A 22,500-nucleotide genomic window follows, 5' to 3' on the forward strand; every position below is an offset into this window, starting at 1 on the left:
AGCACTTTGCCCCGTTGCGGCATTTGGCATGTAAGGGCTCTGGTAATCTATTGAAAATCTGTTTTAGTAGTATGATGAAAGAGCGTTTATCGAAAAGAAAGTAACGAGAAATAAATAAAAATTAAGAGCTAAAGAAATAATATAAAGTGCAATGGGTAATGAGGGTAATAAGTGAAGATATGGAAGATACGAACAAAGTGACGTAAGACCAATGAAGATCAAATTCAAATATAAAAACAAATAAATAAATCTGCCATTTCGAGTCCACTGCTGAACAAAGGCCTTTTTCATGACTCCCACGACCGCGCCAATATATGCCACGTCACCCCTGCAAACTTCTCTATCTCATCTCTCCATCTGATCTCCCTCTTGAACGCTTCTCATCTCGGGGCGTCCTCTCAGACATACATTTTCTCCATCGATCTTCATTCGTTCGCGCTAACTTACCTCCACAATATTTTTCATTCCATTCTGCTCTTTCACCCAATTTGTTCTCTGTCGGTCTTTCAGCGTTATTCCCACCAATGATCTCTTCATTCTTATCAATTAATTCTAGCTTAGTTACCAAGTTTCCAAGTTTCACATCCGTGTATAATTGCTGGCATTATGTACTGATTGTAGAATTTGCGGTTCTAACATAAAGGTAGAGAGACTTTCATGATCATCTTAAACGTACCAAATATTTTCAAAATACGGTATCTGAAATAATGAACAACACAGAAAAAATAGAAAATGTAGAAAAATAGGTACGAAGAGACACAACAGAAGAATAGAGAGAAAATAAGAATAATGATACAAGAAACCAAGAAAAAATAATATTGCATACACAAACACAAATGGTTTGATATCAGCAAAACTAGAGTTAAGTTACTATAAAGCTTTTTGATATAAAACAAATCAGATATGATATGCAAGTTAAACGAAAATATCGACGTTCAAATAAATGAAGGAAACTGTAATGCATGCATAAGGAGATGGGAAGGGATGGGAAAATTGGAGGAGTGATGATAGCAGAAAAAGTGCATGAAAGTGGAAGAGGTGGAACTGGGAGAAAGTGTGGCCAAAATAATGAACATAAGAAAAAAAAAATGAAGAGGAAGGAGCAAGACAGTGACATACATCCACCAAAGAAGGTGGAATGAAGTATACAGAGAATTGATCGACAATACAACTGAGCAATTAGAAGGGTTTATATAGAAATTCGTATGTTATCTCAGCTGTACACCCAGTGCTTGCGTCAAGGAGGCGTTCCTGAATCCTGGTGCAATGCTTTAGTGATTTTGCTTCATAAAAAAGGAGACTAGAAGGATCCTAGTTATGACCAACCGATTAGCTTGTTATCAAATGTATATAAAGTGTTCTCCAAGATCCTTACAAATAGATTAAGTAGATTTTTAGATGGAAACCAACTGAGAAAACAGGCAGGTTTTAGAAGCGGATATTCAACACGACCATTTGCAGGCGGTGAACCAACTAATCGAGTACAATATACACCTTTGTTTAGCTTTTGTATATCACAAGAAGGCCTTTGACTCGGTAGAACAAATAGCAATACTAAACTCGCTACGCAAATAGTGTAGCCAACGCTGCTCACTCTACGCTGAGATTAAAAATTATAATTATCTGCATGCAAGAAGTTGCAGCCTCGTGGTGCCCATCCATACAAGGGAAAGCCCTTAGGTCTATTGTGTTAACAGTGCTCCACGATAATTTTTTCTTTTTTTTTGTATATGGCCGGCAGATTTCCTCGGTGAGTAACCTACACGCCTTATCTGAAGATTCGAGTCAGGTGACTCATTCCCTTAATCCGTGCCGTGCTACCACAATTCTTTTCGTGCGTTTTAAGTGGCTTAGTGTAAACTGGACTGGTACGAAATCCTTATGTTGGTTGTAATTATAATCACGTGTACTAGATAAAGAATATAAAGACATAATAATGTAAAATAAATAAATAAAATTAATAGTTGTATGAAAACCACCATTGCACGTACATAGAAGCGTGTATGCAGAGACCGGGTCATATATGAACTTGCGTACTCTCAATAGCTGTCGATCACAAGTCCAAACGTGATCAGAGACCATGGTGAAGCATATACATACGAGTATATCATACATTCACACAAACATAATATCTGAGAATATGGTTCTAATATTTTTTTTATTCTATATAATGGTACACAGTGGAGAAAGGAGATCCATCTTAGCTACGTCAACAATAGACGGAATAACTGCAAGCATTCAAACGTAGGACTACATACCAGCAACACACCTATTATGTTTTACATGTTCAGATCTTAGCCTTTTACATTTATTTTTTTTTTCTCTCTCTGTATAATGAGTAATGTCAATTATATCTGTTTAAGTAGTTATTATGGTTTAACATGTTCTGTTCTTAGTTATTTCTTGATTCTTTGTGTTTTAAGGGGACCAAAATCGAATTATTTGTCCAATGCTTTTTGTGTCATCCTCGCAATTTTACATTTTGTATTTTCATATCTGTGTATACGATTGCGAAATTAAACTGAACTAAACAACACAAATCGGACAATCTTGGTAATGTGACACGTTGACGTTTGTGAAATTGTGTAAGAAACAAGTGTTGGATGAATTAATCGTGGTGAGAGGTGGGCAAACAGAAAATAAAGGTAAATTGGCATTCAATTTAAAAAATGTTGTAATAGAGATTAGGATTTTGAAAAAGTACTTTGACTTTGACACAGGTGTTAGCAAGAATGCGACCCTTGAATTACAATGACTGATCATTGCAATGCAATCGAAAGGTTAAGGTGGAATACAGGATTACATTACGAATGTTGTATGTATTGAATCATTCTATTAATGCATACATAGTGATAGTGTATAAACCATGTGTACCTATGCATATAATTAAGTTATGAATATTTATTTTACTCAACCTCACACAACTTGGTAGATTGGTAGTACTATTGTCTATTTATAAGAACATGAGTATTGTTTTTATATATAATGCACAAATACAGTGTACAACCTTGTGTTAATGTCATGTCAATTTATCTAGCCAGGTATGTGAATGGAATGATTGTTACAATCATTCCATTCACATACCATGATACAGATAAGAATTACATCTGTGATATTGGCAAACATTTTTTAACAACAAATGTACAATCATTGTACATTTGTTGTTAAAAAATGTTTGCCAATATCACAGATGTAATTTTTATCTGTATCATTGGATAGCTCATATTCCGAGTATAAGTATTTTGAACACCATAAGTAAGTACTGCAGACTAGTAGTAATGTCAATACCATTTTTTTTAATTCAATGTTTTATGGCAGGGCTTCAGTGGAGAATAGCACAACCTCACCGAATCCAACCCAACCTAAGCCAACTCAACCCAACCTTGCCCATCCCAACCTAACCTAACCTGGTAATTATAAAGATGTTTCCCTTGAGGAAAAATATATATATATATATGTTCCATTACTTTCTTATTGTCACTATGAACCTCATCATGTGAAGCGATGATTGGAGGTACTGCATGTGGCTGATGACGCTGGTCACCCTGTAAGGGATAGAGCCATGCCATCGGGGTGAAGAATGCATAGCCAAGTGTTTCCTCTTTATGGAGGCTGATGAATATCTGGCCTAATACTGAAAGAGGAATTTGCCTCATATCCCAGGCTGCTTCATCCATTCCTTAATGTCTGTGATGGGCACTGCTGGTTAAAAAAAAAAAAAATTGTTTTCCAGTATTACAGATACAGTTCTTATCTATATCATTGGATAGATCTTATCATTCTAAATGTTTTGAACCCAATGAATAAGTTCGGCAAAGTAATAGCAGTTAGTATTTTTTTTTTTTTTTTTATGTTTTTTGCGGGGCTGTGGTGGAGAATAGCACAACTACATCAAATGTAACCCAACCCAACCTAACCTAGTAATAATAAGATGTTTCCCTTAAAGAGAGAGAGAGAAAATAATATATATATATATATACATATATACATACATATTATCTGTCCCATCACTTTCTATTTGCCATTAGCATCCTTGTTGCTTGAAGCACTGAGTGATGTGGCTGACGATGTTGATCATCCTGTAAGGGATAGAGCTGTGCCACCTGGTTGATGAATGAATATCTGGCAAAATACTGAAAGAGGGATATGCATCATATCCCAGATCACTTCACCCACTCCTTAATTAATATCTCTTTGATGTATATTTACCTAGTTGTATTTTGCGGGAAGAGAGCTATGCTTGTAGTGACCCACTATTGTATCTTTCCGCATCCAGTTTCTTAAAGTCATGTATAGTTTTAGCACTCACTGTTTCCTCATTCAGTTTGTTCCAGATATCTATCACTCTGTGTGGGAAGCTATTCTTTTTCAGATCTCTTCTGTAACTGTCTTTCTTAAGTTTCTTCTCGTGTCCTCTTGTATTTCTTCTGTCCCATTTTAGCAGGTCATCCCTATCAAGAATTTCCATCCCTTTCATAATTCTGTAAATGGTTAGCAAATCACCTCTTTCTCCTCTTTGTTCCAGGGTTGATAATTTAGTTTATCCAATCTTTGTATGTCAAATTGCAAAGTGTTGATGCCATCTTTGTCGTTGGTCTTTGAATTCTTTCTAGTTTCTTTGTTCTTTTGGTACTAGGTGTCCATAGTGACACTGTGTATTCCAATTTTGGTCTTATCAGTGTAACTAGTATTTTCTTTACTATTTCTTCATCCATGTAGTCAAAGGCTACTTTCATTGATCTTAATAAGTTAAAAGTTTCTCTGACTAATTTGTTGATGTATAAGTCTGGTGTCATGTCATTAGAGATAGTTACTCCTAGGTCCTTTTCTGAGTTTACTTTTTTTACTTCCTTTGTACCAATTTTATATTGACCCGAGATTCTATTTTTGTTTTTTCTATACTCCATTATACTACAATTCTTAATGTTGAAGTTCACTTCACTCTTCTGACTCCATTTCCAGACTTTGTCCAGGTCTTCTTGAAAAGATTTGCAGTCTTCCTCTGTACTTACTCTGATAGTTTCACATCATCTGTAAAGAAGTTCATATAACATTCCACGCCTTCATCCATATAATTTATATAAATAGCAAACATTATTGGAGCCAATACAGAGCCTTGTGTGACTCCACTTATATCTTGCCAATTTGAGTTCTTGTCTCTAAGTACCACCCTCATTTTTCTTCTGTTCAAGAAATCTTTCATCCATTCCAATAATTTTCCTTGTATTCCACCTATTGCTTCAATTTTTGTTAGCTTTTTGTGTGGTACTTTGTCAAAAGCCTTTTGTAAGTCCAAGAAGGCACAGTCTCCCCAACCACCTCTTTCTTGTATTATTTCTCTTAATCTTGAGTAAAAGCATATTAAGTTTGTAGTACTACTAAATCCAAATTGGTTGGGGTTTAGTATGTTGTTATCTTCCAAGTGTTTAGTCCATTTATTTTTGATAACTCTTTTGTATATTTTTGGAATTGTGCTTGTAAGGGATACTGGTCTATAGTTTGTTGGATTTTCTTTATCTCCTCCCTTGTATATTGGTACAATATTTGCATTTTTCCAATCTTGTGGTACTTTTCCTTCTTTGAGTGAGAAGTCAATTATCTTGTGTATTTTATCTGTGAGTTCATCTATACATTCTTTTAATATCCAGTTCGCTATTCTGTCTGGCCTGTATAACTTTCTGATGTCAAGTTTCTTTAGTTGGTCCCTTATTTCTTTCTGTGTCACCATTATTTCTTTCAATTTGTAGGAGAGTAGGAAATTGGACAAAACATGTATTGCTTCTTTCCTGCATACTACAATTAGGTAAATACATCATTTGGAAAACTAACTTAGCCCCTTCACACCAAATATCCTTTAATCACAGGTACTACCATGTTATCTTATTCTTCATTGTGTGTTTCTGGCTGATGACTTTGTTTAAAAAATGGTGAATTTTCTCAATTCTTCTTGAGTCTTCAGCTTAAAAATACAACAATTGAACTATAATATGTGTTGGTTATTAACTATATAAAAGCATAGACTGTGAATTCTGCTAACAGTGCAAGAAAATTAACTTCAAAAAATGACTACCATGCCAGCATTCACGATTGAATCCAGCCTATTCCAGTTACTTGAAATTGGTTTGATCATGTTTTCTGTGTTTATTATTACTCAGAGTAAAAGAGAATGAGTAATGCAGCAGTGACTTTATATTTTATAATGCAGGTAGTGTGATGCATCGTTCATATGGCAGCTGATGCTGCGCGTGAGAATTAAACTCATAATGAAGTGGTGAAGAGTGAAAGAGAAGGAGTAATACAGTTGTAACTTTATATTCTATAATGCGAGTATTGTGATGCATCATGGAATCATTGTACATTAGACATCATGGCTTCTTTCATAAAATGGTTAATCCTTGTGTTGGTCTTCTTGTGTTAATTCACAATCCTCTTCACTTTCCACATTTCTCATGATGATGTCACCTATTAGCTGGAAGAGGAGTAGGAAAAGGGAGCAGTCACTGACAGTCAGGTTTCCTCTGGGAAAAAACAATGGGAGAAAATAGTTGTTTATAAAAAATATATCTTGGAGCCAACTGCAGAAGACTAAAGTGACATTTCACTAATTAGACAAAGAGATGATGAAAAAATATATCAAAGCCCTTATCTGTCCAAGATTGGAATATATAGTATGGTCCCCACACAAAGTGGAGGATATAAGCAAGATCAAGAGAATACAAAGGGCAGACACCTAACTGATCCCCAACCTGGCTGATAAACCATATGAAGAAAGAGTAATAGCATTGGGTCAAAGAGAAGAGGTGATACAATTACAGTATTGAGGTCACTAAAGGGGATAGATTGCATTGACAGAAGAGATCTGATTAACCCTTTGGTTACTTAATTAGGGCAGACAATTATTACCCCATGATGCCAAGTTTCCTTCCAAAAAACAAAATTGTCAAACGTCCATCAAATGTGCTGTCTATAGGTAATAATTGCCTGCATTTTATGTTTTTGGCACTAATTTTCGTTTAAAGTATTTAGAAGTTGAGATTCTCATGGATCTTGGGTTTTTTCACCTTTTTGTTTGAAAAAGTGCCATGAGGAAATGGGGAAATTTGCTATTGTTATATACAGATTCTGCTTATTTGTGCCCAGTGTACTTCAAAACACATGTAAATTAAGAAAGACAACATGCTGAAAGAATGTGAAGAAATACAGTTTTCCATATAGATGTGGAATAGCTTAGGTGATATAGCCCAAGCTCAAACAATGCACGACTTCAAATCTAAATACAATAATTAGAAATCAGAGATATTAAGTCGGAACCGTGCATGAATTTGAGTCTAGGTATGTTAGAAAATTAGAGATTAGGAGGTAGGACCCAACAAGCATTGGTCCTTTCCTGTATACTACAATTAGGTAAATACAATTAGGTAAATAAATACACACACTATTTTTACATGGAGCCAAGAATGGGAAATAAAGTTAACTACCAAGAAATGCAAAGTACTGGAGATGGGCAGTAGTGGCAAAAGATCATCCTTAAACTACTCATTGGGAAGTGAATCCATTACAAAAGCAAAAAATATATCAGCAAGATTGTGTGAGATACAGACTACTGTAGAAGAACAAAGTGGCATTTCACTATATGGATGAAGAGATGATGAAAAAACTCATCAAAACCCTGATCCGTCCAAGACTAGAATATGCATCAGTAGTATGTTCCCCACACAAAGTGAAGGATAGAAGCAAAAATGAGAGAATACAAGGGCCAGCAACCAAACTATTCCCGATCCTGGCAGATAAGCCATATGGGGGACTAAAAGTACCGGGTCTCCCAACTTTGAAAGATTGAAGATAAAGAGGTAATATGATTACAGTGTTGAGGTCACTAAAGGGGATATATTGCATTGACAGAAGAGATATCCTAATTAAAGATGGGAGTGCTTTAAGAGGTCTTAGGAGTAAATTAAAAAAGATCACATGTCTGTAGGATGTGAAGAAATAGTTCTCCATATAGCTGCATGAAAATGTGGAACACCTTAGGTGGTGGTATAGTTCATACTCAAACATTACATGTGTTGAAATCTAAATATGTTAATTGTAAATCAAAGATATAGAATAAGTTAGAACTGTACATGAATTTGAGTTAAGGTATGTTAGAATATTAGAGAATAGGAGAAGGGACCCACTGAGTGTCGCTCCTTCCCTGTGTACTACAATTAGGTAAATACACAACACATGTTTGAGGTTAGGTGTGACAAAATTGAAGAGTAGAAGATGGGACTCAATGAGTGTTGCTTCTTTCCTGTATTGTACAATTATATAAATACACACATCCTCATACCATGTAGGCCTAGGTTGGTATGTTGGTTGAAAGATGGCAGACAAATAACCTACATTGTGTCTGATCTCATGCTGAAAACTAATATTCTTCCTCTGGACAATGTCTGCAACAGAATTTTTCTGTCTCATGCCTGACCTCCCATATGTCTTCTTCCTATCAGGTACCCACTCCAATATCTTGCATGCTTGTCTTCCCATAGACATCCTTTTTTACATGCTTAAACCATTGCAGTTTGTTCTTCTCTATTGTGAATAGCAGAAATTCTACTCCCAAGGTGTTTCTTATGTCCACATTTCTGTTGTGATCTCTTTTTGTTATTTAGGTAATGTGTCACAGCACTATCATTTCTGCAGCCTGCAACCTACTCCTCAACCTCTCTGTCAGTGCCAATGTTTCTTTTCCATACAACAAAATCAGCTTGAGGATTACATTGTACATATGTGTTTTCACTGAGTTCTTATTTTGGCATTGGTCTGTGTGTGAAAGAAACCTCTATACCTATGTTACGCTTTCCAACCACCGTTTGTCACTTGAGTTCTTTCCCTGGTTTTTCATGAATATTTTCCACTAGTAGTTTGGTGCATTCCAATATATTGGTTTATATGTCAAAGAAACCTCTATCCCTCTATCACAAGGGACTCTTAGCCCTTATGAGGGAGGTAGCCAACCAAGGCATATCCACTCCTACTTGTTCCACTCCCATTTGTTTTTCTCTCCTATTTGCTGCTTGTGAATGAAGGGACATCCCTGTTTCATGCTCAGTGCCTGGGTCTGAAACAATATGTCAAGACACAGCACATCAATAGCAGGACCAGCTGCTTCATTTGTACAGGAATCTTCCCTCCTTGCCCCCTCATGCAAAAAAAAATAAATAAATAAATAAATAAAATAATAATAATAATAATAATAATAATAATAATAATAAAAGAATAAATAAATATTGTCTATACACAACCATTCTCCACTCACACCTATCCCCTGCCTACTCCTTTCTCTTCTCAACAGACATTCCCCTTTCACCCCACCCATCCATCTCAGTTTTTATCTTCCCCTCAAGTTCACTCCAGCCTCTTCTTCTTTCCACACTCTTTTTGCTAATCTTTCTTCACTCATTCTTTCCATGTACCCAAACCACCTTAATAATCTTTCATTAACCCTATTTGTCTGTGGGCTTGGTATACCCCACATGCACCCCCATCCCACAACTTTACTTCTACATTTTTCTGAACCCTTATCATGTCTGGATAATAAAATGGAGAGGTAACACATTATTTTTGGGTATAACTTATTCAGAGCCAATTCTCAACTGACCAAATCACCCAAATTGGTGTGTACCCTTCAACAATTGAATATTTAATATCTTAGGTTCCAGAAGAGATGTGTCTAAATAATTGGTGTCAAAAAAAATGTCTTGGATGCCATAATGTATTGAAAAATGGTAGCAGCAGATATATTCACCAACAGTTTTCAAAAACCAAAGAATCGGATGTTTTCCCTGTTATCTTTCTTATGTTCAGGGGGTTGTTGTCACATGGCATGAGATAGTAAACTGATGCTATTTTTCACTGCCCATTTGTATTACTTTTGAAACAATACATTAAAAGAGATTTCAGCATATACCTTATTTGATATGGTGTCTCATGAATAAGCATATAAAAAATCCTCTGAAACATGCTAAAATATATGCTGTCAATCAAGAATTGCCTTTGAATAAATTATACCCATAGATAGGATGAGAATACCCTGTGTACCCCAGTGTATTTCATGTTACCTCTTCATTTCATTATTCAGACATGGTAAGGGTTTGGAAAAAATGTAGTGAAGTCAAGCTGTGTGTGTGGGGGGGGGGGCGTTGCATGTGGGGCATACCAAGCCCACAGACAATGTTTATCATCTCTCTGACCACTCCTTACTCTCCTCACCTCATTTCTCACTTTGTCCATCCTTACAACCCCCATCATACATCTCAGACACTTCATCTGAAACACATTCAAACTTCTCCTTTCTGCCTCTCTTAAATTCCAAGTCTCTGCCCCACACAGTGTGGTAAACACAATCACCCCTTCTCTGTGAAGAAATCCATATATATGTGGGATGATTTCCTACCACAATCATCAAGTTCAATCTCTGACTTTTTTCATGATTTTTTTCTCACAAGAAGGATGGTGTATCCCCACATCATCCTAGTTTGCTGATGGCACTCTGGAGGTTGCTGCACACAGCAGTGTTTTGCAGACAAGTAATGCATTCTCCAGTACTGATTTTTTATGGTGAAAATAGGTTAAAGGTATGCATTTGTTTATAATGTGTGAAGTCTCATTGATTATAACCCTTTTTAAAATGTAAAGGTAGATTTATTATTGTCAGCTCATTAGATATACAATGTAATTTAAGAAATATAGGGTGGACCGCTCTAAGAAAATTAAAATCGGTAACGCATTGACGGAAATGCACTTCTAATTTTTCGGTAACACATTGACGGTAATGCACTACCCGTCCGGCAGTAACGCGCCCAGCTGTGGTATTGTGCTGCTCAGAACTTAAGGGAAAAACGGTGACAATATTATTTATCTATGGCTGTTAATTAAAGTATTTATGTAGTTAATCATTCATTGGAGAGCAAACGCCATCGCAAGAAGCAGACACACCCATTGTTTTCCAGCCCCGTAGGTTGTCTTTGGCAGTCCCCAAGGCAGACTCCTGGGTCCCACTGTTTCAGGGCAAGATGCCGTTTATCTGAGCCAACCACTGAGTAATCTTATGAGATTGCTCTGTGAGCCCACTTGGGTGCCTTGGTCGTGCCCATTCTGGGTCTTCTCGTGAGATTACACCGTGAGTAGGGTCACGGGCTGGTGTTAGGTGGTAAGGCAGGTTACTTGCCTTGTGTTGGCACCATTGAATACATCCCGGATTTACATGTGGTCTTTCCAGTGGCACCCGTAATTCTCCGTAGAAACTAGTGTCAGAGGCATTTTTGTGTGTCAGGTTATGACTAGGATCCAAATCTCACATCCAGTGCTTGTGGAGGAGGATTAGGTATGCGAAGAGGCCCATGAGAAGGCTGGAAGTCAGTGGAAGGTGAGGTGGCTGGGCGAGCGCGTGCATTGGAGTTGGAGGAAGAGTAAGAAAGAAGTAGAAATTGGTGTAGGGAGGGAGGGAGAGAGTGAACGAGTCCAGACCAACCCTCGGTTGCTCACTCTCTGGCTCTCCATACTCTCTCACCGTCTTGCGGTTCAGTCTCCAGTTGGCCGCCAGTGACGCTGAACACGATAGTTTCTCCTGCTGTAGGCGCCGTCCCCCACACTTCTTGTCGCTCGATTTTTGCGCAGGTTCGAGTTATTGGAGATCTTTTCCCGCGATCTGCTGGTTCCCGTCAGGCGGTTCTTCCTTCTAGCCTGGGTCGTCCTTGTGTCAAACAGGGTCGTACCTCTTCTCGCCCTCAGCCTACACAGTGGGAGGCCGTGCCTGCTCGTCCTCCACCTCTTCACCCACGCACCCAGCTGTGGGAGGACGTTTCTCATCATCTCCCACCCCATCACCCACACACCCATGCACGCCCACCGCATTGATCTGTGTTTGTCAATGGTTGACAAGTCAAGTCAACTTCAAGTTGTGGTCAGATAAAACGTCTCCCCCCCCCATCCCTCCCTCTTTCCTGTCTTTAAATTTACCTGGAATTCTCTTCAATTCAAAATCACTTAATTTTCCTCCTCTTCCTCCAGCTCCATCCCATTTCTTGACCTTGACCCTGTATACTCCGCGTGTGACTCCCACCCCCCACTCCCACCTGTCCCTGGGGGAGATCAACTAGGGGCTCCTCTAGTTCTCCTTTCCTGCCACGCTGACCAGAACCAGGCTTTCTAGCAGCACTCATAGTGCCCCCCCCCCACACACACACATACTCCTCCTCCAGGTACGACGCAACTCAAGGAGGACTTCACAACAGTGGTGGGTCGACCTGCTTCCTCCTCCTCTCCTTCTTCGGATCACTTCAGGTGGGTCATTGAAGTTCCCGATTTCGGAAATCGAAGTTTGTGTTTTGACGGGGGCGAGAACGGTTAAAGACAAAAAATTCCCTTTTCAGTTCTGGGTAGCATATTGTTCGACAAATTTATTTCCTCCCTTGCGAAAGGGATCGTCTTTGCGGTACATTGATGACATTGTCTCGGCGAGCCTCGGCACAACTGGCCTCATCATGCCTGAATCCCTCTGCCGTACTTGGGGGTCAGCATTTTTCTTTTTATTCCAGTTGCCATTTCATTCGTCTTCGTCCCCGTAGGTTCTGTGCTGCCAATAGTTGAGGGAGTATAGTGGCATGCTTATGGAGCAAGTCACTAAGCATTCTCTCTGTTTTATTTATTTATTTGTCTATTTACCACTTCTACAACTCCTTCGGTGAGGTATTGTCCCCAAGAATGGAATCGCTGGCCATTTCCGACAAAATACTCATACTTCATGTTTGCGATGCACCTTTGGAAAGCGAAGGAGTTATAGCTTACCTCGACGAGCCTCTTTCGTATCATGTGAGACACTTTTACTTTCCATCTAATTGTTGCCAGGCTGTTACATTGCCTTTCCATTGGCACAAGGACTACGAGCAATCGTCAAGACTTCCTAGACAATGTTTGCCCCACTGATCGATCTAGACATTGCAGACGCTGTTTCCTTCTAAGTAGCTCACAGGTACAACTCTTCAAATTCAGACTGGCGACTTGCCGCAGACCGCATGAGTGGTATTCAGGGTTTCTGAGCTCTGCCTGGCCGAATTTTCCAAACCCACTTAATACTTTCGCTGTGGGGGGGGGTAAAAAAAAGGGGGGGAGCCGTTGGTAGAGTCGACGCTACAGTCGTAAGAAAGTAGACAGAGGATTAAATGTGAGGTTGTCCTTGCCCATCATTTTGGGCGGGAGTTTTACCCTCAATGATAGATAGGTAACTCAGTATTGTGGGAATGCCTCCGTTGCGTGTAGTGAACAATTGCTCGTTTCATTTATGAATGATCAAATTACAAGACCTTGAAATTATCAGGTCGGCCACCGGAAGACTTGATTACAGCTCTGACGTCGCCTCGGGTCTCAGTCCTTGGCTGTAACGGTAATGTTCCTCAAAATTGATTAAATCAGTTTGGTCTTTTATATACAAGAAAGGATTTGTAGAGCGCGTCGCCGTAAAAGAAGGAACGAGTTTTGTCAAAATGTGACCAATTTTTAGTCAGTTCTTGTGGCGTCAAGGGAAACGTGCTGGTTTCGCATTCGTTTAGTTGTACGTTCGAGTCCCGCAGTGACTATTACCTGCCCCAACAGTCCAAAGGCATAGAGCAAAGGTGACGGCTTCGGCCGCAGATACTCAGCGCCTTCTGGCGTAGGCTCCTTATTTTGCGAATTAATTTCCTTCTAGTCTGATTTGCAATATTTTGTTTCTCCAGTTGTATTTATGTAAAAGAAAAATATGAATGATGAATTAGTTGGAGCGAGAATGAAATCCATTTTCAATACCAATGTTAAAATGTATTCAGGAACCTCTTGGATGTAAGGTGAGATTTTGACGGAAATTTGCCCGAGTTGCTCTGCCCTTCAATTTGTTTGACTTATCATTTTGCATTTATTGTGTGAAAGGAGATTTATATGAGTTATAAGTTACATAGTAAAATATTACGCGCGCACACACACACACACACAAGGGTCACCACGAGCATAGCTCCCCTTCCCGTATAATACAACTAGGTAAACACACACACACACGTTTAAAGGATGTGAGGAAATATAGTTTTCCATATAAATGCATAAATGTTTGGAATAGCTTAGAAGGTGATATTGTCTAAGCTCAAACAATACATGAATTCAAATCGAAATATGATGAATGGAATTGAGGGATATAGATTAAGTTGGAACTGTGCATAAATTTGAGGCTCTGAAGTGGTAAAGGAGAGTAGGAGACGGGACACGACGAACATTGCTCCTTTCCTATATATTACAGTTACGAAGTACACACGCGCACACACACGCACACCTCGTGGCGCAGTGGTTAGAGTTCCCGGCTGCCACTACGGAGATCCAGGTTCGAATCTCGCCCAGGACTGAAATAATTTCAGTATCGCTGCAGGTTGTTACTCCAACTCTCGTGGGGGGGTGCGTGTAAGGTCACATTAGTACCCATAGATCAGTCATATACTCGTATAAGCTCTGAGTTCTCTCCCGGGAGGGAAATAGCTGTCGATTACGAGTCCAACACGTGATCCAAGACTATGGTGAATCACAAATACACGCGCGTTCGCGCGGCTTATTGTTGTAGTGGTTAGTGCCGACGTCTCGTGACGACGCCTTGAGATCGGTCCGTCAAAGCTTTTGAAAAGTTCATTAACACTGCAAGCTGTTACTGCCTCCCTTAGGCAATGGGATGAGGTGTATGTGTGTAAGGTTACAGTTTTACTCATAGATCAATCCAAATACGAGCTCTCGTTCGGGAAGAAAGTAACTTGATCATGAGTCAAGCACGTCATCCAAAACCAAAATGAACCTCGTACACGTTGTGGTTAGCGCTGAGGGGTCTTGATGACGCAGACCCGAGATCTGACCCCGCTCAGGTCTTGAAAGCTTTACTAACGCTGGGAGCCGTTACTGCCACCCTTGTACAAAGGGGTTTGTCTGTGCCAGTGTGTGTGTGTGTGTGCGCGCGCGTATGTGTATGTATGTGTGCGTATATGTATGTATGTGTGTAAAAGGTCACACTGTTGCTCATAGGTCGGTCCATACACGAGCTCTGAGCTCTCGCCCGGGAGAGTAATAGCTGTCTATCACGAATACCCACCATGGTGAATCACACAATTTAAAACAAAGTTTGATAGAGATTTAAGAGACGGTATCCTACGAGCGTAACTCCTTCCCCCCACACACACTGGACTAGGGTCATAAGATTTTATGAAAAAAAAAATAGATAATCCCGGAGAGTACTTTGTCAGCAATACCAGTGCATGTATTCTTCATATAGCAGATGAATAGGTGGGAGCAGAGATTATGGAGACTTAAGGAAGAGTTGAATTAAACAATTTGAAAGAAAATGTTTGCCATTTTGAAGTTTTTTTTTGTAAACAAGATTATGATTATACAACAACGGGAAATACATATTTGTGTACTTGTGGTATATACGTATAATCTGTAATTATGTTACAATTGAAGTAGTGTTTTTTTTTGTAAACAACTGATGATATATGTTTGATAACTTGTGTTTTTTATAGGTTTTGATATGATTAAAATCTGGTTGGCCTGGCGCGGGGGTGAAAAGGGGCGCGCATTTTAACCGTCCGGTGTTCAAACGGTGACTCACTGCCGCGGATGATAGAATGACATATGCTTAGTTCACCCTTGGCATTTTTGTCGTTGCAGAAGTAACGTCTCGCTTGCCACAGGCCCACTTATCATTGTACAGTTCTGTCATTTGAATAACGTCCCCGCGACGTTAGTAGAGCTGCGATTTTTATGACGTATGAGGTGGTTTGGTGAGTAATCTGTTGCGCGTCACAAATCCACCACGACTGGGAGTGGCGCGAGTTTAGTGCCCCGTGCGCCTCAATTTGAGTGTGTTGCGGTGATCGCCGGGGTCAGTTCACCACAATTTGACGCGTTGTGTGACGGGGTCATAAGGAGCAGACGACATCGCTGCAAACCTCGGAAGATGGAACCAAAACTCGTGTCACATCCTTAAGCCCCGGGAGGTGGGGGGGTGGGGGTGGGGGGGGTTGAGCAAGGCTTGACCTTGAGCTGCATTTAGAGTAATTGTGGGTTGCCATAATGAACATTGAAATGTGTTCCAGTTTGACCCTCCCCCGTCCTGATTATGTCTTTATGTTCATTCTGACTAACTCTCGGTGATCTTGATCAGTGTTGGGTAGGGAGGGAGGGAGGGGAGACTTGTTTCTCATGGGGTTATAACGCGTCCGTGTTAACTCGTTGAGAAGTCTCATGACAATTTTTACAAATCCCTTCCTCGCGAGCAGCCGCGAGGCGATTGCAGTCAGCTGGGAGGACCCCTTTTCCGCTCCGCTGAGATAGTGAAAGGCCGTCTTGATCCACCCATGCATGGTGGAGTGTCGTCGTCGCTTTTAAGGTTTTATCCCTACCGACGCCATGCGATTTTATTCATCTAGAAGGAAACTCCGGCCATTAAAGGCTGGCAGATGATCTCTATGTAAACCTATGACGGGCAACCGTCGTTCTCTTTTGAGGCTGTGTATCAAGTTCCATCGGGTGATTTTGTTTACTTACTTGGGTTTACTTGGGTGGGTTTAGTGGATATCTTCACTCCACGGGACCAACACGCAGTGTCCGCTGCCACAACGCCACTGTTTTTACCAGAACGTTCTGCCCATCTGGTCGTCTAGGGATATCATCTAATTCTGCCAGAAATACATCTAATTGATGCTTGAATGCTTCTGTTGAGCAACCTGTTAGGTCTCTGAGTTCTTTTGGGATACAGTTGAACATTATTTACCATTCACCTGTTTGTTTACTATTTAACTATACCTGTGCATTTATTTATTTATTTTATTATTTATATTATAATTTTTATTTATATTTTTTCGTATCCGACCTGGTTATAGACTAAAAGGTCTCCTGTCGGCATGCTCCGCCTTTGTAATCCTTTGTAGAATTCTTACTGCTTTACTGGGGAAATCAGAAAGTTGCCTTGGTGTGATGTCGCGTGTTCAACCAAGGTGGCACCGAGTGTGACAAGTGAAGTCGCTTTTCCAGGTGGCACCACGAGAAGCACGGGGTGGCAGTTGGGGGAAGGTAGCGGGCCCCTAATAATAACAATCATTGTGGAACTGGTGGAAAGTGCCGCTAAACTACAGCGTTTCCCACATGACACGGATGATTGTCATCAGGGACTGGGGTGCTGCTACAGGTGTGTGCACGCGTGTGTGAATGTAACCTGTGTATACGTTTTATGCGTGTGTTTTTGTGCGCACGCGCGCGCGCGCGGAACATGTAATGCAAAAGGCTAAGGGAATCGCTCGGATGCCGTTGATCAGTGACGACGCGCGAGTGGTTCACCACGGTCTTGGATCACGAGTCCAACACGTGATCCAAAGCTGTGGTGACGCACGTACATGCACGTGGTCATTGATCGACTGCATCCGAATCATTACCCATAATCATGGAGGTAACTTATCTAGCCTTTTGCATCTCAAGTTCCTGGAGTACCTTCCATAAAGTGATGTGATCGTCCTGTCAGCCAGGAATTCTGACACAACTAATATTATATACTAGATTTCTAACCAAAATTTATTTTTTATAATCTTCACTATTCTTTCAAGCCTAACATGTTCATCTCTTCTCTGCTATTTTATGATCTTTCTAAATTTTACTGTACCCTTCTGTTGAACAGACAACCAGCCTTCTTGTGCCTTCCATAGTTCACTGATATTGTATGATTTTGCTTTGGTCTTGCTTGTTTTCACGGTATTGAGAAGATTAATTCTCTTGCTTGTCATAGTCTTCTTTTACCTTTTGAATCTACCAATCTCTGCTTTCTGAGCCAGGTGTGTAAGATATTTCTTGGTCAAACTTTCGCTTTGTCACGGAATTTTGACTCGTGGTAAGAAAGTGATCTCTGTCGCTTCAACTCGATTGTGAATTCATTAACCTCCCGTTCCTTTTCTTTTCATTGTGAGCTTGCCCCCTAATTTGGCCTTAACATTCTGATGAATTTGCCTTATGGGATTACTCCCCTGTATTGTGGAAAAATATTCGAAATTAGCATTTTTAATGTAAAAATCAACACACTCAAGTGAAATTGTCAGTGTTGTTTCATATCCCGAGCGACGTCGATGTATATATATATATATATACATATATATATATATGTATATATATATATATATATATACATACATACATATATATATACTTAAATGAAGAAGGTGGAAGAGCAAAGACACGGGTCTAGGGCCGAGTTTATTCCTGACCGGTTTCGCTTAGAGCTTCTTCTCTAAGCGAAACCGGTCATAAATAAACTCGGTACTAGACCCGTGTCTTACTCCTCTACCTTCCTCAAACCTGTCACAATGTCTCAACACACACACACACATATATATATACATATATATATATATATATATATATACATACATATATATTTATATATATATATACATCATATATATATATATATATATATATATATATATATATATATATATATACATACATACATACATACATACATATATATTCCCTCCCAGACTTTTTCCTACATGTTGAACTTAACCCAGTTTTATGCTGCAACAGTGACCCCGAATAGCGTTGCTCCCCATTCTCCTCCGTGTACTCAATTGGTAATTTTCTGCTTTAGGAACTATTCAGAAGGTTAAAATTCGAAGCGTCGATCGTCGCATTGACCCCGTTACACCTCTCACACAGTTGTTTTCGTGTTATATGCATTGTCTCGACCCTTTCATTACCCCGTGTATTTTGCCTGTCTCTGTCTGTTTCACACTGTGTGTGTTTGTGATTCACCATGGTCTTGGATCACGTGTTGGACTCGTGATCGACAGCTATTTCCCTCCCGGAAGAGAGCTCAGAGCTCATATATGACCGATACTGAAATTATTTCAGCCTCGGGCGGGATTCGACCCCGGACCGCCGCGTGCGTTGCATGAGCTGGCACGTTTTTTTTTTTTTTTTATAGCGCCCAAGCATCACGATTTTTGGTATTTTGTTACCCGGTTCTGTCGTTCTGGTTTGGCGATAGCACGGAAATGCCAGCTGGCAGCCGCGCCACTCTGGGCCGTTGGCGGGAACCGTGGAACCGTGGCCCCTGAATTGCCGGCCTCGGTCTCGAGGTCTCGATCTCGGTCGGGTTGACAGGTGTGATCGAGATATCCCCCGATTTTTTAATTTTTTTTATTTTTTTATTATTTTTTTTTATACTTGTTGACGCCATCATATTCGGCTTAGCCTTGAGGTGTCTCCTGTAGCGCTGAAGTTTTAGTTAAGACGTTTTGAATATATGTAGAGAAATAGATTCTCACACACTTTCCTAAAGGCCATTGGCATTGATAATATTTTGAGTCGCATGTAATTGAAAAAAGAGGCGTCGGTCAGTGATAAAATTAGTAAATGAAATGATTCAATATGTTTATTCATGACTGATTCCTATGCGGCAGTTTTCTTGTACATATTTGTTACCAGGTACACCAAGACTGCCCCACGTCAGCAAGTATTGAGAAACTTTGTTATTTTAACTGTATTTGGTATAGTATTTTGCTACTTGAGTCTCCTGTGGTTAAGTGTACGTGTCATGTATATATGCATGTGTACTCATGCATATGTACGTGTCATGTATATATGCATGTACGTGTCATGTATATATGCATGTGTACTCATGTGCGCGCGCGCACACACACACACACACATACACACACACACACACACACACACACACACACACACAGTAGTGTGTGCATACACCATACATGAATTTAAGAACAAACTAGATGTTGCGAGATACAAAGACGGGTTACCACGAGCGTAGCTCTCCTTCCCCTATAATACAATTAGGTAAATACAGACATGTATCCATGTTGAATTAGATGCCAGGATGGTTAGGGGGACTAACGGAAGTCCGATACTTAGTGTTATCCACTTGTACTCAGAGGACTGTTGCACGGCGGATGCACTCACCCGAGGTTTCGTCGAGTGTACGTGTGTTTAGGCGTGAGTAATGGCTGAAAGATCGAGGAGGAATTCGTCGAATCTATCCTTGGATAGGGGGCGTCCGGGGATGCAAAAATAATAAAATAAAATAAAATAGATAAATAAATAAAATAAATAAAATAATAAATAATGAATTAATAAATAATAATAATAATAATATAAAATAAATAAATAAAATAAGATACGGCAGAGGTCCGCCACCCTCCACCCCAATGAATCACTGTTTTATGGTGTGATTCATGCTAAACTGACATTGATTTAAACCGTTTTCGATTTCTTGCCCACCCTCACACACCACCCTCATGGGATGGTGCGAAAACGAGTGAATTTAGAAGGAAATGACACCATTATTGGTGGTGTTAGTATTGCCAATAGTCTAATAATGCTCAAGTACTGAGCTTATACGAGTGTTAAAAACAGCGCTCAAGTCAAGTAGGATTAAGATATTTTCTCTCATCTGTTAGTAAAAATAGATGGTCATTGTATATACAGCAGTTTCAGTCTATATGCAGACTGATTAATTATCCAGTAAACCATTTACCTTGTTCTAATGTACCATCAATTGATCTAAATTCACATTTTCGATTGTTTTAGATAAAAATATTCAATTTGAGAGCTTAAGCTTTGTGAGTCTAATTTGCTTCTATGGTTTTCACAATCGTTAGCTTTTCGTCACTCAGAAAGGTCTTAGTTTCAATACTTATGTTTACTAACTCCAGAAACACTTGTCAGTCTGTTCGTCACACAGATCGTTTTGTCCAAGAGTTTCCACAATATTCTTAATTTTATTGTCAAAGAAATTCACGAAGATTTGGTCGTGTTTCATCGGAGTAGCCTTCTGGTAATATTTTCTTTTTGTTACCAGTTTAATTATCGAGTCTTTTGTAAAACTTTGTAGTATTCGAACCTGCACTGGCTCTCTTTTGTCTATACTATTCACGTTTCACGTTCTTCTCCTTCTCTTTTCTTCTTCCTCTTGGTCTGTTTTCTTCTTTTTCTTCTTGTTCTCTTTTCTTCTTCCTCTTGGTCTGTTTTCTTCTTTTTCTTCTTGTTCTCTTTTCTTCTTCTTCTTCTTCTCTTTTCTTCTTCTTCTTCTTCTTCTCTTTTCTTTTCTTCTCCTTTTTCTTTTCTTTTCTTCTTCTTCCTATTCTTATTGTTACTGTTGTTGTTGCATGATTATTGTTGTTATTACTATTATTAGTTCATTACTGTTGCTCTTATCACTGTTGTTATTATTATTGTCAAATAGAAAGAGACGAAGTAAGGCTCTTGGTGATGGGTAATCCTCCGTACTTGAAAGACTTGTGCTCTGGCGGTGGGGTCTCGACCCTGAGTTCCTCCCTTGCAGGAGGTGACCCGTGAGATAGCGGACATATACAAATATAATTTTCCTTTTTGGGTATTTGATAGATTTTTGTGTGCATTCGCTATTTTATTTTCTTTTTCTTTTAACAACGTTTTCATGTGACAATAGCTGAAAATACATTTGTTTAGTTCTTGTATATCGTGGGTCGTATTTTGGTGTCTGGTGTTGAGAGGGGGGACACGACTGTGGTGGTGAAGGGGATGCATGACGTCACTGTCATGGTGGTGGTGGTGTGGAGGAAGTGGAGTTTGCGGTGTCACTGAGGGAGGAGAATGTCGGTCGCGTGTGGAGTACCGAGTCTGGATCTGGCTCGCACGCGCCAATGACTTCCGCTCACATTGGAGTGCCGCGTCCCCGTTGGAGTGACTTGGGTGGAGGGGGAGTGGGGGGAAGCTAACGAGAGTGAATCAGATATGTTCACTGGGCTGGTTTCAGAAATATTGCCCTCCCCCCTCCCCCCTTTCCCGGTTCACTAAATAAGATCGTTTCTTGAGGTCAAGTGATGGGCCCTTAGGGACTGGTCTCTTAGGGACTGTGTCTCCTCTCAGGGACTGGTCTCTTAGGGACTGGGTCTCTTAGGGACTAGGCTCTTAGGGACTGTGTCTCTCAGGGACTGGTCTCAGGGACTGGTCTCTTAGGGACTGCGTCCCTCAGGGACTGGTCTCTTAGGGACTGTGTCTCTCAGGGACTGGTCTCTTAGGGACTGCGTCTTTCAGGAACTGGTCTCTTAGGAACTGGTCTCTCAGGGACTGGTATCTCATGGACTGGTCTCTTAGGGACTGGTTTCTTAGGGACTGGTCGCTCAGGGACTGGTCTCTCAGGGACTGATCTCTTAGGGACAGGTCTCTTAGGAACTGGTCTCTTAGGGACTGGTCTCTTAGGAACTGGTCTCTCAGGGACTAGTCTCTTAGGGACAAGGGCGGGGAGTCATAGTGGTTTCACACGTGTGCATACGTGCTTTACCCTTACCCTGACTTGTATCATTTGCCTCTTCCACGTGGAAATCTCGGGTTGTGGTTGAGTGGTCCGATGTTGACATTTAGAATTGCGTTGAGCAAGTGTCGCGTAAAACGAGAAGATCGTGCCAC

General features: G+C 40.1%; 1 protein-coding gene across 4 annotated transcripts in view; it reads left to right on the top strand.

The window, feature by feature from the left end:
• The first annotated feature begins 2,501 nt into the window (after positions 1–2,501).
• Positions 2,502–22,500, top strand: part of LOC143040267 (alpha-N-acetylgalactosaminidase) — a 145,342-nt gene continuing 125,343 nt past the window's right edge. Inside the window, exons 1-2 of one of the 4 annotated variants that reach the window (XM_076211045.1) lie at positions 2,508–2,645; positions 3,319–3,410. The gene's annotated coding sequence lies outside the window, so the exon portion shown is untranslated. Of the gene's footprint in view, positions 2,646–3,318; positions 3,411–12,251; positions 12,328–22,500 lie in introns of those variants that run through there. The other 3 variants (XM_076211044.1, XM_076211048.1, XM_076211047.1) reach the window with 3 other exon arrangements.

The sequence above is a fragment of the Oratosquilla oratoria genome, chromosome 28 (assembly GCF_046742065.1).
Source record: "Oratosquilla oratoria isolate Oo_2021 chromosome 28, ASM4674206v1, whole genome shotgun sequence".
NCBI classification, from domain to species: domain Eukaryota; kingdom Metazoa; phylum Arthropoda; class Malacostraca; order Stomatopoda; family Squillidae; genus Oratosquilla; species Oratosquilla oratoria.